General features: G+C 42.3%; 1 protein-coding gene across 4 annotated transcripts in view; it reads left to right on the top strand.

Annotated features, from left to right (window-relative positions):
* LOC121282295 (prickle-like protein 1) overlaps positions 1-16,885 on the top strand; it is a 121,468-nt gene that overhangs the window by 77,131 nt on the left and 27,452 nt on the right. Inside the window, exon 1 of one of the 4 annotated variants that reach the window (XM_041195947.1) lies at positions 3,831-3,965. The exons of 1 other annotated variant lie outside the window; for it this stretch is intronic. The gene's annotated coding sequence lies outside the window, so the exon portion shown is untranslated. Of the gene's footprint in view, positions 1-3,830; positions 3,977-16,885 lie in introns of those variants that run through there. 2 more of the 4 variants (XM_041195946.1, XM_041195945.1) reach the window with 2 other exon arrangements.

Genomic DNA, 16,885 nt, shown 5'->3' with positions numbered 1-16,885 from the left:
AAATCAATCCAAGTCTATTGCAGGCATGTTTGACTGGGTGCGGGGTCAGGGTGGGGGAGGGAGCGAGAATTATCCAAATATCTCCATTCTGATTGGGATGTGTGGTGTCGCTATATACAGTCTATTCCAGATGTGGCTCAGCTGGTAGCACTCTTGCCTCTAACTAGCAAGGTCCTGAGTACAAGTCTCACTCCAGGGCTTGACCACAAAATTCAAGGCTGATTCTCCAGTGTAGTACTGAAGAGGTGCTGCACTGTTGGAGGTGCTGTCTTTTGGATGACACTTTAGACCTAGTCCTATCTGCTCTTCGAGTGGATATAGAAGATCCCATGGCATTATTTCAAAGAAAAGCAAAGGAGTTACCCCCGGTGTCCTGACCAATATTTATCCCTTGATCAACATCACAAAAACAGATTATCCAGTTATTATCACATCACTGTTTGTGGGAGTTTGCTGAGTGCAAATTGGCTGTTGTGTTTCCTGAATTACTTTCATAGTTTCTATTATGTAACTATCCTCTACTCATTGCATTTTGCTGGAGAGAGAATCCTGCTGTACTCAGGAGACTCTGTTGGTTGTAGAATCAATCCTGAATTACAACAGTGCCTGTGCTTCAGGAAGTACCTCCATTGGCTGTAAAGCGCTTTGAGGTGCCAGGTGGCCAATCTTTCTTTCTTTAAAAGGTTCTGAAGGCTATGAATGAGGGCATATTGGTGTGCCAGGCACAAACTGGTGCTGCTGCAGAATGTTTTTCAGGGAGCTAGTATAAGAGCAACACCATGGTGCCAAGAAAAAGATGGAAGAACAAGTATGGTGTCATTTTTTTTTTATTCATTCATGGGACGTGGGTGTCACTGTCAAGGCCAGCATTTGTTGCCCATTCCTAATTGCCCTTGAACTGAATGGCTTGCTCAGCCATTTCAGAGAGTAGTTAAGAGTCAACCACATTGCTGTGGGTCTGGAGTCACATGGAGGCCAGACTAGGTAAGGATGTCAGATTTTCCTTTAAGGGGGCAATTGCTGATAGCTGTCATGGTCACCATTACTGAGACTAGCTTTCAATTTACAGATTTATTATTGGAACTTAAATTCCACCAGCTGCTGTGGGATTTGAACCCATATACCCAGAGCATTGGCCTGGGCTCCTTGCCTAGTGACACTACCACTATGCCACTGTCTCCTCATGAAACAATAGTGTGGGAATAGGAAGGGGTGCTGGTATAACTGTGTGGCTTTTCTTTCTAATCCAGGTGGCTTTGGGTACCATACTTTTGAGAGTGGGAAATTCTACACTTTGCAAAATTAACTTCCGTCTCCCTAAAAATGATTGTTAGACAAGGCCCAGGTGAATAACTTCATCAGTTGTCAACTAGGCTTCTGATCATTTCCCCTCATTATCACAAAATAAGGCATGTTGTACAAGGTGGAGGGAAGGATGGGGTAGTTTGGGGGGAATGGCGGGATGCAGGGGTATCTATATTGCTATATAGGCCTCCACTAGTAAGAAAAGCAAGTTATCGGTATTCTGCCACCAGTCTTAAAGCAGCGACTCCATTACATTATTCAGTAATCCAAAAAGTAATGAGCTTTCCAAATAGTAATTATCCATTCCTTAAGACTAATTAGAAGCTCAGAATTAATCAGGTGTGATGTTGCCTTCACAATGTACTGGGCACCACTACAGGAAATGTGTGGCCACCGGTCACTTCAACTCATTGTCATAAAATGCCCATTGCTATTCCATGTTTAGACACTGTCAGGTACAAGTACCTGAAGAAGCCATGTAAGATATTTGGGGAAGGTGCTACACTGGAGCAGAATGAGAGCAATAGATTAACTCCCCATTTTTCTCTGTGTCGTGCTTGTTTTTCAGTTATTAAACCAAGGAAAATCTGCCCTTTTTATCATTACAAGCACAACTGCATAGGTCAAAGTGGAACAGGTTCCAGAATGTCAAGAGGCATCAATACACAAACATCAATAAGGCAGGCGACTTAGACTGGAGCCAAAGGACACAGATTTAAAATTAATAAGCCTCAAACAACATTGGAAGAAATGGCCAGCTAAATTCATTAAGGCAGGCAGTGAACTGATTAACTTTCTCAAACTGAGCCAAATAAATATCTCGCTGGGAAGTGGGTTGGAGATTGTCGGGACATATACAGATAAAAACTGAGAGGAACAAATAGCTATGGAGCATAACAATCACCCCACTGGAGTAGTGGTAATGTTAGAGCATAGCAAGCATCAATTTCAAATGTGTTACTGCACTTGGCTAAGAAGATCAATCAATGCGAGTTGTGTTAGAGCGCAGGCATATCCATGTAGAAAAACAAAGTTGGAATTCCAGGGCTTTTTGTTCTACATGGTTCAGTACCACACAATTAAGCTACTACAAGAGCTGCTGGATTCCTTATTTTATATTAAGCACAAATGCCAGAATTACTATCTGAGAGTCTGGCTCCTGTAAAACTGGTTTACATTTGAGATTCTCTCAAAGGCTGTTCTACTGCTGATCTCCATTCGGTCTTCACAAATGACCATACACTTAACTAAAGCTGCTCCCGGCATCAGTACGTCCCTCCAGAGAGAATGGTGCAAGTGTTTATCGAACGGACGCCGTGACAGGAAGACAGAATGTTCACACATAACACTGAAGTTTCCAGATTGTCATGGAATCTTCAGGAATTAGAGATTAATCTCTTTGATGCTGCTGTGGGCAACTCAAGAGAAAACGATGGGTGCTTTAAGAAAAAGGGAGATGGATAAAAGGCTATTTAACCGACAGTCACGAATCATCCAATTGTGTGATGAAACGCCAGTTCATTTTCCAACTGGCGCAGGAACGTGGCACAACGTGTACAGCAACGGTTTGCCAATTAACGGTGGGAACATAATGGTGGCATAGGTGGAGGCGGGGGTTGGGTCTTGTGATGATGCCAACAAAAATTGACGACACTAATAGATGTTGTCCTGCCTCCAAGCTGATCTCAGCTCAAAGCAAACCCGCGAAATAAAGTTACTCTAACTTAAGGGTTAAATTGATGATCAGGATTTGCACCAATAGCTTATAATTGCTTTTCAAAAGGAAAATTGGCAGTGACACAAAATCCAATTGTTCATTCATACGTGAGTTTAAACAAAATGGAAACTGCAAACTGGGATGGTAAATCCTGACCAAATCATAACCAGTGTATTTCAGTCTGAGTTTATGACTCATTCATGGAATGTGACAAGATACTATTACACAGTTACAAAAGACAACAACGGCAGTACAAAGCAGATCAAATTCTATTCTCCAGCGGTGCCACTATTTTGCAAACCTAAATATGGATTAGTTGCAGCAAAAGCTTCACGTTCTGACAGCCTGTGTGTCGAATCCCTTGAGCCTACCCGTGATAACCTTCTGTACATGAACTGAAAAGTGCTTTGCAATATGCCGTGATTAGCGCAAACACACCGCATGTAAAAGCTATTGAATTCTAGACAGCTAATGAAGGCTTCTGCTATTGGGCTATGCTTCCCTATGCAATTAATTCATGGCTTACATTAGAGCGATAGGAAGGTGCCAGTTCAGGGCTCTCAAGCACAAACAGCCTTCGTTGCAGTCTGTTGACAAAGCACATTATGAAGGCTTGATAGCAGGTTGATAAAGTGAGCTCTCTGGTTAACGATTGCAGTGGGAGAAGGGTTATTAGCATATAAAATAACCTAGCTAAGGGCAAGCAAGTCAGTTCCTGTACTTCATGTACAGTGGGTGGTTCTAACTCCTCAGTACTAAACACACCACAAAGCAGTCAGTCTCCACACTCAAAGAACTGGAATGGAAGGCAAGAGATAAGTGGGTATTGCCTTACCACAGTTGCTGTACTTTGAATGCCAAAAGGCATTCCTGCCACACTCCTGTGAACAGAGAGGATAAACGTGTTTCACTGGTAAAGAATTCAGCAGCTCGAGAAAACGAGGTGGGAAGTAGGTAAATTTTCAAGTGTTGCTTGAAGTCTGTTTCATACTTTCTTGTGTTGAACATTGTATAACATTAGAAAGGCAAGGGATTCCTTTCAACAGTGTGCAGTAACTTTATAGTTAGGTAAACAGCTTAATGAATGTTAAAAGTCCCTGTGAGCGAATTTTAAATGTGTAATTCAAATCAAAAGGTTTTCATGGGGTCAGAAACTGTAAGAGTGAAGTTCAACTGGTTTATGGATTTTTAACAGAAGCACCCTCTCACCCCGCCTTCCCGATTGAAATGAAATCCTCAACGCCGCTTATAAAAAGATACTTTTCACAAGCTTTTAAAAGTGAAATGTGCTGAAGATCATTGTTAATCTGAAGCTACTCAGGGTGAGAGAGGTTGGCGATGAAAACTGTCTGACCCCAAGGTATACATCACATGGGAGGTCCTACAACTGTTAGAGCATGTTTTTTGGGTAGCAGTTCACTGATTTATATACTGTTCATACTGTATCTGTTTGCCTCGCTGGGTTGTATTTGCTGTCAAAATCTACATTCACAGTGTTAACCGTTTAAATTTCAGTTGAAAAGCTGTGCTTGTTTTAGTAAAGTTATTATTTTAGTGCAGTATGCTTCGAGTTTCTTTCCGGAGTTTAAAAGAGGCCATTGTTGTATCATATGTTTAGATTGACTAAATTCATGGAACAGCTACAAGCGAAGTTGCCAACTATTCATATTTTGTATGAGCTGTCTAGAAATTTCCAAGTCACCAAAATCTTGTCTTTTAAAAATAAACATCCAATGTTTCAACTTATTTTTGAAATTACTGAAAATGTAATTAATTTTCATCATTGACAAACCACATCTCAGAATTCCTACCCTGAGCCCAGCTTGTTCTATCTCCCAGTGTTTGCTCAGGTCCAATTTTGGACTTGGCAAACAATAGAAGAAGCCTCCTTTAAAGATCAGCTATGACAGAGACCACATTTGATCCATCTGATGCCTATATCCAGGCTTTATGTCTCTGAGGTTCTTTTTTACATCAATATTATCCCTCTGTTTTTATAGACATTTCTCCACCTTCAGCATCCTGAAAACTCACCTCATCTTCAATAGCCCCTTCAAACTCTTTGTCCAGTTCTTGCTCACTGTCTAAATTTCTCCCATCCTCCCTCTTCTTGTGAAGCACTATACGATATCGAGTGTTGCTGAAGTTTTTTTGAAAGAAAAAAACGAACTTGCATGGATGTAGTGGCTGGCTGTCCAAAAGCATTTTAAGGTCCTTCAAACAGCCACAAGATAGACCAGTTAATCTCTGCTTTTTGGTGTTGAATGTGGGATGAATGTTGGCCAGGACACTGAGTGAACTTCTTTTCTCCTCTGTGAATGTGACTCCCAAGGGGACCTTTTAGTTCCAACAGAGGGTGGTAGTGAGAAGTGACTGAGAAGCATTCTGGGAGAAGTCAGCACAGTCACCGCAACTCAGAAGGGGATTGAGGAGGACCCACTGTCAAAGAACGGAATAGCCCCAAACATTACATTGCTATAGTGTTCCCATTCCTCCCTCCTCCTCAAACCAAAGAAGAAGAGAGAGAGAGGGAGAGGCAGTACCTTCAGGAGTGCACCAGACCTGCAAGGGACACTCTTCTGAAAGTGGATTTTTAAAAAAGCAGCTGATTGGTGAGTAAATCCTGGTGAGTTTTTTTTTTCAGTCTATTAAAGTAATTAATTGCTTAATACTGAGGATGGAGTTAAAAAAAAGTATAGAGTAGTACTGTACAAGTATAATTAGTCAAGAAACAAGGTTCCTAGCTAACATAAATAAGGCCGCGAGCTAGCATTTTTTTTTAAGGGAGTAATTAGCTTAATCAGGAGGGACATCATGGCAGGAGAACTCAGACCCATGATATGCTCCTCCTGCAGGATGTGGGAAATGAGGGGCGCTTCCAGCGTCCCTGGTGACTGTGTGTGGAAGGTGTGTCCAAATGCAGCTTCTAGCTAACCGGATTTCGGAGCTGGAGCTGCAGGTGGACTCATTGTGGAGCATCCACGATGCTGAGCAAGTTGTGGATAGCACATTTAGTGAGGTGGTCATACTCCAGTGAAGGTTACACAGGCGGAAAGGGAATGGTTGACCATCAGGAACAGGAAAAAACTCAGGAAGATAGTGCAGGAGTCCCCTGTAGTCATCCCCCTCTCTAACTGATATACCGCTTTGGATACTGTTGAGGGGGGGATGGCCTCTCAGGGGGAAGCAACAACAGCCAAGTTCACGGCACCGTGGGTGGCTCTGCTGCTCAGAGGGGCGGGAGGAAAACAAGTGGCAGGGCTATAATGATCGGGGATTCAATAGTTAGGGGCACAGACAGATGCTTCTGTGGCCGCAAACATGAATCAAGGATGGTATGTTACCTCCCTGATGCCAGGGTCCAGGATGTCGTAGAGCAGCTGCAGGACATTCTGGGTAGGGAAGGTGAGCCTCCAGTGGTCATGGTACACATTGGTTCCAATGACATAGGTAAACTAAGGGATGAAGACCTGCAAGCTCAGTACAGGAAGTTAGGAGATAAATTAAAATGCAGGACCTTAAACGTAGTAATCTCAGGATTACTCCCAGTTCCACATGCTAGCGAGAGCAGGAATAAGAGGATAGACCAAATGAACACGTGACTGGAGAGATGGTGTAGCCGGGAGGGATTCAGATTCTTGAGGCACTGGGACCGGTTCTGGGGAAGGTGGGACCTGTACAAACCGGACGGGCTGCACCCAGGCAGAGCTGGGACCAGTGTCCTTGTGGGGACTTTTGCTAGTTCTGTTGGGGGGTATTTAAACCAGTGTGGCAGGGGGATGGGATCCCAGGATTAGGATCAGATAGGTCAGATTCAGATCAGAAAAATGGAGGTAGAACATTAGCTAGGGACATTGTGATAGACATGGAGTTACAGGAGAAGCAAAGTTTAAAAAGTGTCCAGCAAGGGAAATTGACAGGGTTAAACTGTTTATACTTCAATGCAAGGAGTATTACAAACAAGGTAGATGAGTTTAGGGCACAGGTAGACACATGGTAGCAGGAAGTCATAGCTATAACGGAGACCTGGCTAAAGGAGGGACAAAACTGGCAGCTTAATATCCCTGGTTATAGAGTCTTCAGGCACAATAGGGTAGGAGATAAAGGAAGTGGGGGGGAGGTGGTAGCACGAATGGTTAAAGAATTAATTCCAGTTGTGAGAAGGGATGATATACTAAATGAGTCAACAAACGAGGCTTTATGGAATGAACTTCGAAATAAAAAAGGGGCAGTCACACTACTGGGAGTATACTACAGACCCCTAAATAGTGAAAGGGAGATAGAAGAACAAATATGTAGGCAAATTTCTGCTTATAAGAAGAACAAGAGGGCACTAATAGTAGGAGACTTCAACTATCCTAATATTAACTGGGATTCAAACAATATAAGGGGCACTGAGGGAGAAAAATTCAAGCCGTGTCCAGGAAATTCTTTTCAACCAGTTAGTGACAAACCCAACAAGAGGAGATGCAATTCTAGACCTAGTCTTGGGGAACGAAGAAGGGCAAGTGGGTGAAGTGACAGTTGCCGACCATATTCGGGGACAGTGATCACAATTCAGTTAGATTTAGCATTACCATGGAAAAGGACAGAGATAAGGCAGGAGTAAAAGTCTTGAACTGGGGGAAGGCAAATTTTGCAGAAATGAGAAGGGACTTGGCTGAGGTGGACTGGACAGCACTGCTGGAGGATAAAACTTTGGAAAACCAGTGGGAAGCACTAAAAAGCGGGATCCTAATTGTACAAAGTAGACATGTCCCTACAAAAATAAGAGTGGTACTGCCAAATCTAGACCTCCTTGGTTGTCTAGAGGAATACAGGGGATGATCAAACAGAAAAAGAGAGCATACAATAGGCACAAAGAACTAAGCACTGCAGATAATCTAGAGGAATATAGGAAGTGCAGGGACAAAGTAAAAAAGGAAATAAGGAAATCAAAAAGAGGGCATGAAAAAAGATTAGCAAGTAAAGTTAAAGATAACCCAAAGATGTTTTACCAATACATTAATGCTAAAAGGTTAGTTAAGGAAAAAGTGGGACCTATCAGAGATGAAGATGGAAACTTGTGTGTAGATGCAGAGGCTGTGGGAAGGGTTTTGAATGAATATTTTGTCTCCGTGTTTACAAAGGAAAGGGAGGATGTAGATATAGTAGTCCAGGAGGAACACTGCGAGATATTAGACGGGATAGTCATAAAGAGAGAGGAAGTTCTCGAAGGGTTGAAATCCTTGAAAGTTGATAAGTCACCAGGGCCAGATGGATTGTTTCCGAGGCTGCTGAAGTAAGTCAGGGAGGAGATAGCAGATGCTCTGAGGATGATTTTCCAATCTTCACTAGATACAGGGGAGGTACCGGAGGACGGGAGAAATGCAAATGTAGTTCCATTGTTTAAAAAGGGATCAAAGGAAATGCCAAACAATTATAGGCAGTTAGTCTTACATCAGTGGTGAGCAAATTAGTAGAATCAATCCTGAGAGATAGGATTATCTGTCAAGTGGAAAGGCATGGACTAGTCAGGGATGGTCAGCACGGATTTGTTAAAGGAAGGTCTTGCCTCACAAATTTGATTGAATTCTTTGAGAAAGTGACAAGAAGGGTTGATGAAGGTAGTGCAGTGGATGTTGTGTACATGGATTTTAGCAAGGCCTTGGACAAGGTCCCACATGGCAGACTGGTCAGGAAAGTAAAAGCCCATGGGATTCAGGGTAATGTGGCAAACTGGATAAAAGGTTGGCTTTGTAACAGGAAACAAAGGGTAATGGTCGATGGATGCCCTTGCAAATGGAAAGTTGTCTCAAGTGGTTTTCCATAGGGCTTGGTGTGGGGACCCTTGCTGTCCGTGTGATATACTAACGATTTGGAAATGAATGCAAGGGGCACGATTGGGAAATTTGCAAAGGTCACAAAGATTGGCCGAGTATTGGATAGTGTAGAGGAGAGTCATAATCTCCAAAACAATATAGATGGGTTGGTGGAGTGGGGGGTAAAGTGGCAGATGGATTTTAACATAGAGAAGTGTGAGGTCATACATTTAGGGAGGTCAAACAGTTACAGAGATTACACAATAAATGGGAATATACTAAGAGGGGTAGATGAAGTGAGAGATCTTGGCGTACAAGTACACAGGTCCCTGAAGGCAGCAGTTCAAGTAGACAAGGTTGTAAAGAAGGCATATGGAATGCTCTCCTTCAGTGGCAGAGGCATAGAATATAAAAGTAAGGATGTAATGTTGGAATTGTATAAAACATTGTGAGGCCACAACTAGAGTATTGTGTGCAGTTCTGGTCACCACATTACAGGAAGGATGTAATAGCTCTGGAGAGAGTGCAGAGGAGGTTTACAAGAATGTTGCCAGGTTTAGAAAAATGTAGCTACGAGGAGAGATTGGATAGGTTGGGGTTATTTTCCTTAGAACAAAGAAGGCTGAGAGGTGACTTGATTGAAGTGTACAAAATTATGAGGGAAATATAGAGAGTGGACAGGAAAAAGTTGTTTCCCTTGGTGGAGAATTCTAGAACCAGGGGACATAGATTCAAGATAAGTGGCAGAAGGTGTAGAAGGGACATGAGGAAGAACTTTTTTACGCAGAGGGTAGTGGGTGTCCGGAATTCACTGCCTGGTAGAGGCAGAAACTCTAAGCCGTTTTAAAAAGTACCTGGATCTGTACCTAAAGTGCTGTAAGCTGCAGGGCTATGGGCCGGGTGCAGGAAGGTGGGATTAGAAAGGGCACCTGGGTGACCTTGGGCTGGCATGGACAAGATGGGCCGAATGGCCTCCTTCTGTGCTGTAACTTTTCTATGGTTCTGTGGTTACACCTGAACATTCAGGTGGGGATTTAATTTAATGTCACATCCAAAAAGACACATCTCAGTACTGCAGCCTAAATTGTGTGATCTGATCCTGCAATGAGCAGGAGGCACAATGGTTACCACTGAGCCAAGAGGACACTTAAAGCATTCTCATTGGACCATTAATGCTGTAATGCTTTACTTTTGAGAATAAGGATATTGTTTCAATCTTGTATTCTCAGTGAATATCCTTACCTGCCTCCTGTTGGAATGATATCGGATATTTGGGGGAATCCACACCTGAATTTCTGATGTGCCCTCCCAGTGGCTGAGGCTCCCCACAAGAAGCATGAAAAGTCACAAAATTACCCCTAATTAACCTGCTCCAGGTTTGCACCGTGGTAATGTCACTGGATTTGTCTGGAGATATGAGCTCAAATCCCAGCCGTGGCAGCTAAATTCAAGTAATAAACCTGGATTAATAGTGAATCTGAAACTAGTGGATTGTCATTAAAAACCCATCTGACTAATGCCTTTCAGGGGAGGAAATCTGCTGTCCTCACCCATACTGGCCTATATGTGACTCCAGGCCCACACCAGTGTGGTTGGTCCTCAACTGGATGACACTCAGTTGTAGGTGGCTCACCACCACCTTCCCAGGGCAGTAACTTCTAGCCTTGCCAGTGTTGCCCACACCACCAGAAAAAAATGGTTTCTCCTCACTACGTGTTCATTCTATTTTATTGCTACAAATATAAATAATACAGGTGACAGATTCGTCTGGTTCACTCTTTAATGAATACTTTAACAAAAAGGTTATAGTGAAACAGTACAAGGCATTGGTGCTCCAATCGGCCCTGTCACAGAGAGGCAGGTCTCGGCCTCACGCTTGGGATTTGCAAAGTGGTTAAGATGTTACTCTCAAATTTAACTTATTTTGGAAGTGACAACGAGACACTGAGAACCCATCCCCTTCGGGACAGCCATCCCTATTCTGAAAGAGATGAGTTAGTCTACATCAGTCATCGCAGGAAATGGTGGCAAAGTTGTCTAGACAAGAAAAAAAAAACAATTGAAAAATACCACAGGAAAATCTAAACTTTCTATCAATTTCCAAGGCTTGAATACATAAATCTGGAACAACACTCTAGTACTGAGGGAGTTCTGCATCGTTGGGGGTGCCATCTTTTGGATGAGATGAGATGAGAGGTCTTGTCTGCCCTCTCAGATGAACATAAAAGATCCCATGGCACTACTTCAAATTTTTCATCCATGGGATGTGGGCATGGCTGCACAAGGCCAGCATTTGTTGCCCACCCTTAATTGCCCTTGAAATGAGTGGCTTGCCCATTTCGGAGAGCAGTTAAGAGTTAGCTACATTGGAGTCATATGTCAGACCAGACCAGATGGCAGATTTCTTCCCTTGAAAGGCATTAGTGAACCAGATGTGTTTTTATAACAATCAATGATAGTTGTCATGGTCACCAATACTGACACTAGCTTTACATTCCAGATTTATTAATAAAATTTAAATTTCACCAGCTACCATTGTGGGATTTGAACCTATGTCCCCAGAGCATTAGCCTGGACCTCTGGATTACTAGCCCAGTAACATTACCCCTAAACCACCTTCTCCCCAGTACCCTGGGGAATATTTGTCCCTCACAATGATCACAGCAATGTGGTTGACTCTTAACTACCCTCTATAGCAAGCCATTCGGTTCAAGGGCAATTAGGGATGGGCAACAGATGCTGACCTTATGCCCACATCCAATGGACGAATAAAGGAAAAAAAAAACAAAAATAGATGACCTCTGGTCAATGTCACATTGCTTTTTGTGGGAGCTTGCTGTGCACAAATTGGTTGCTACATTCCCTACACAATAACAGTGACTATATTTCAAAAGTACTTTGTTGGTTGTAAAGTGCTTTGAGGCTGTGGGTGTGAAAGGCTCTTTATAAATATATCTTTCTTTTCTTTCTTTTTCCTCCTTTCCTGTCTTTTGAGTTCTCAACACCTGAAAGGAGGTATTGTGGAATTCTTTAGAAAATGTTAATGCCTATAAAGTTGAAAGATTAACGACCTTTTTTTTGAGAGGGTTGGGGCAAGGTTGGGCTCCTACTGACTCAGTCGGTGTTGTGTTTCTAGCTTCTTTATGCAAAGTCAGGCCACCAAAACTAACAGCAACACAGCTTGCTGGTCACATCCTGGTTCCATGGTGATACCTGTACACCATTTGTATATTCTCTTAAAGTGACATCGTAACAGTAGGCATATGCAGCACGTGGCATGATACTGGGCTATACAGATCAGCAAGGCCTCTGCTTTGATCGCTGGTCTGAGTTGGGTTAACAGATCTAAGCCAAGGAACTACAATGGGCTTCTGTGTCCATGGTCAGGGAGGGGAAAATAATCCAATTGCTTCTGATTGCTATCCAATCACTCCTGGAGGAAAGTGAATGTGTGTGCGCGTAAATCTGCAGATTCCTTCTGACTGAAGACACTAATGGCTTGAGGATTGTATTTGAAGACCAGCAATTTAACCAAGGTACCTGGGGAGGGTATTGTAGGTTCAAGTGGAATTGTACCCTAGCAAGAGCCACTACTGACAGGAGAGGAAGGGAAAAATAAAAGGACATTACATGTAAAGCAAGCCTGTGGCAGTATAATTCTGAAATCAATGTATCTTCTGTGGGCTAGTTTCAAATACAACTGAAGGACCATTCAAACTGGGCAACACGCAGGACTCTCTAAATGATTTACTGTGTGGTACAGCAAAATGTCATACAGACTAGGAAGTTATTCAGGTTCTTCAGTAGCTGCTGAGTTAGCTGATGTCAGATGCTAAGATTGGTCTTAATCCCAGGTGAGGACAGAACCAGGTTCAAGATGACCATTTGCATACTACCCCCACCACCCCAACCGGTTGAACAGCCTGCCGTCTCTCACTGCACTTAGGAAAGGAGGGGAGAATGCTGGGACTGAGAATTTAAAATCATTGTCCCTTTCTCTAATGCTATTAATTTGCTCTGATCCTGTCCTGAATGCTTGTTGTGCTGTGCACAAAGATATTCCACAACAAGAGAACAATCAAAATACAAGATTCTTTGTTATATTTTTGAGAAGTTACATACAATATAACAAAGTTCACAGAACATGGATGGCAAATGGACTGTGAGCTGATTAAAAAAACAAGTTTTACAATGACACAGTAGGTGAGTGGAACTGAGGCCCACACACATATGTCATAGGGCCAAGTCTGTGCTGAATCCATATGCAAATGAATTTCCAAAGAGGACAATGTCAGACATGGCTGAGTTGCCTCGTCTCACACCCATAGTTGAATGATCTGTCAGCATCACCATCTAGGCTGATGCATGAAGAACACAAGGTACCAGAGTGCTGATGTGGAACCACAGGGCGATTTTCTGCTTTGGTGCTTCCAGTGTGGAACGTCCCCTGTCAAGAGTGTGTCTCGTAAGGTTACACACTCTCAAACTGATAATCTATCCATTAGATGCATTTCCAAGTCTTAGTGCCTTCAGAAGAGGAAGGAGGGAATGAAGTTGAAGGGAAAAATGCCCTTTTCGATTGACAATAATTATGAACCACATTCACATTCTGTTTGTTTAGTTCTGGCTATATTGTCTGGATACTGGCATTCAAACAGAGAACTCTGAAATCACTAGGTGGGAGCAAGGCTGTTATGCATTTGAACAATTAAGTTACTATCAGGGGTTTAACACCAGTAGAGTTATTCACAAAGATACTTCAACATCGACTGTGTATAAAAACAAAAAACTGCGGCTGCTGGAAATCCAAAACAAAAACAGAATTACCTGGAAAAACTCAGCAGGTCTGGCAGCATCGGCGGAGAAGAAAAGAGTTGACGTGTCGAGTCCTCATGACCCTTCAACAGAACGGACTGTGTATGTTAGTTGAGCTTCCTGCTCTCTCAGACTCAGTAACTTCTCAGGTCATTGCCATGCACTTTTCAGATAAAAGCTAATAAGCAAATTGATCAATGATACCAGTGGATATTAGATTTACATATTGTCATGAAAATGCCTCTTCATTTTTGAAAAATGATTTTTTTAAAACTTTCAAATGACTGGAAGTTCCGTACTTTAAAAAATGAGGCAGTAAACTGCTTTAAAACGCAAGGGCACTTTCCAAGGTGAAGCTGAGAAAAGCAAACAAGAATGTCCTCCAAAAGGAAGTGTGAAGAGAGAGATATTTCAAAAGAAACCTACACACATCAAAACCCAACACCCGAACTAAGGAAGAGATTAAAAATGCAAAGTGCTGAATTTTAATCAACAGTAAAGACAATGGGAACTGCTAACCATCCAGAGACACTCAAACCACCCTATGGAAGAATAAATAACCTCATCTATAGTTGGTTTCTACTATCCTGAAATGTGTCAAATGTTTCTGAGATAAAAGGTCAAAATGTGATTCCTTGTTCTACAACAATGACTGCAAGACATGTTAATTGAATTCTTTTTTGGGAGTATATAGACAGGAAGTTTTTAAGAACTGGTTTTGTCAAGCCTGACACAGAAAGAAGTCATCAAAGTCATCTGGAAAAACTGCTGAAGGGGGGCAGTAAGGAAACTCTCTTCTTCTTTCTCTCTCTCTCTCTCTGTGCCTCTTTCTCTCCCTCCCTCGCTCCCTCCCCCTCTCTCTCAAGTTAAGAAAAGCCCTATCACTACAGTACAAAAACCGAACCCAAGAGATATTGACTGTCCATCAGAAAGAACCTCGGGAGGAACCCATCAATTTCTAGAAGACAGATCATGGAATTAACAGAAAGGAAATTGACTCCAGCAAAGTATAGTTACCTGGACTTCAATTCAAGTCCAGGATTTTAAAGGAAACCAGCTAACTTCAAATGGCTACAACATTCAACAATCTACACCCCAAGGACAAACAAAGGACTTAATGGTGTATTCTTATTTGGACCCTAGCTTTTCTTACTTCTGAAAGCTGTGTGTGTGTGTCATTGCATCTTTTATTATTTTTCCTCCAGCTTATTAGCTAATAAATTTGCTTTTTCTTTGACCCAGTAAAACCTGGTTTGATTGGCTTCTTATTAAGGATTGGAAAAGACATGTACAGGGAAAGGGAATTTTAAAAACCTTTGTTGCGGCCAACTAAGGGGGCTGAAAAAAGGAGAGCCAATTCATCCATCCTCACCCTGTTGTAACAATATTGCAGCAGTTTGCTTTTTTTAAAACTGGTCCCTGATGGAGAGTCGCTGTAAGTTAAAACTCATGGGGTTAATTATTTTCCATTTTCTTGTTGCTATTCTGCACTCTGTCAAAACCCTGATTATGCACATCAGTGTGTGTAGACTGAGTACCCCAGCAGCTGTCAGCTACTAGCTGAGCTCAATGGAATGATAGATTCGGCTGAAACTTTCATTTTTTTTGTTCGCTATCTGGAGTGTCATGTCAACACTTTGTAATCAGAAACTTTACGTTTACGTAACTCTCCAAAAGAAACAGACCTGTGTGCATAATCTCAAAACTGATCAGAGTATTATACCAGACTTTATAGCACCTTGTGTATTGGTGCTCTTCATATTTCTGTTTCAGTGTTTAAGTTCTCATGGACCACCTCCTGACATATTCGAGGTTAAAATCTAAAACCCAGTTACCAGATTTAACAGGCTAAACGCCAGGAGCTGGCTCCAAGTTACCAGGGTCTTAGCATATGAAGGAAGACCAATATCTGAATGGATCTGCTTTTGGAATTATGCTGGGAGATCGAAAGGTCAATGCCAGAGGTTCACTCCATGACCTGGTACAGACAGGGCCTCATTCTAATCAACACACAGCTGCCTTCTGTGGTCACAATATGTTAAAACAGAAGCAAATAGCTGGATGCAATTGGCATCAGGCCAAAGATCTAATTTGTTCCACTTCCACTGCACTTCATAGATCTATAATGATAACAGCTCTGTTCCTGGGCTGGGGATGCAGCTGCTGGTGATGGGGGAATGGGAAGTGCATAAAAGAAAAGGGTACTGAGAAATTTAAATGCACGTATTATTGCACCTCTTTACTTGGCAACCGATAGGAGCAGTGCAATATGAAAAGGCTGAGCTGTTCTTTCATAAATTAACATGACAGTAAAAGATTTCCTCCACCATTGTTATGAATAATACACACAGGCTGCAGGAAGATGTATTATAAAATGCGGATTTCATTCCTGTGTGGACATATCCATTTAATTAAAGCACCTAATAGTAATGTGTAAATGCAGTGTTCAAGGTAGTACTTAGCCATAGAGATCAAAAAGGTCAGAGACAGGATCCCCAGATGTCCCTGTAGGGTTGCTACAAATGGAGAAGATTTTTTTTAAATAGCTACAGATCCTATTTTTTGTTTCTATTCAGTTGTGGTTCTGTTGGTGTCATGCTTACTTTTGAGTCACAATATTCGGGGTTCAAGACCTAATCGAGGATTTGAGCACGTAAGTCCTGGTTGACACTCCAGTGCAATACTGAGGCAGTGCTGCACTGTTGGAAGTGCTGTCTTTTAGGTGTTAAACTGAGGCCCCTATCTGCCTACTTGGGTGGCTGTAAAAGTTCCCATTGCAGTATTTGGAAGATGAGCAGGAGAGATATCCCCCAGTGTTCTGGCCAATATTTATCCCTCAATCAACATCACAAAAACAGATTATCTGCTCATTATCACATTGCTGATTGTGAGTGCTGGGCTGTGTGCACATCGGCTGCCGTGTTCCCTAAGCTACAACGGTGACGACGCTTCAAAGTACTTCAGTGGCTGTAAAGCACTTTGAGAAGCCCGGTGGTTGTGAAAAGTGCTATAGAAATGCAAATTATTTTTTCCTTGAGCTTTGTCACTATTAAATCTGTGTTGAGTGCGAGTGCATGTGCGAGTGTTGGTGGAGGGCTGGATCAGGCCTCATCATAAATAGCCTGCTGACACACACTGTCAAAGAATGCACACAAATGAGGCACTGGAGTATTGCTGGAGAAAATTGGGGGGTGGGGGGATGGATCTTTTAAGCAACAATGTCCAACGACGCCAAAGGTATCATTTA

The sequence above is a fragment of the Carcharodon carcharias genome, chromosome 9 (assembly GCF_017639515.1).
Source record: "Carcharodon carcharias isolate sCarCar2 chromosome 9, sCarCar2.pri, whole genome shotgun sequence".
Taxonomy (NCBI): domain Eukaryota; kingdom Metazoa; phylum Chordata; class Chondrichthyes; order Lamniformes; family Lamnidae; genus Carcharodon; species Carcharodon carcharias.
The sequence above is the reverse complement of the archived record's forward strand: the minus strand, read 5'-3'. Positions and strand labels throughout refer to the sequence as shown.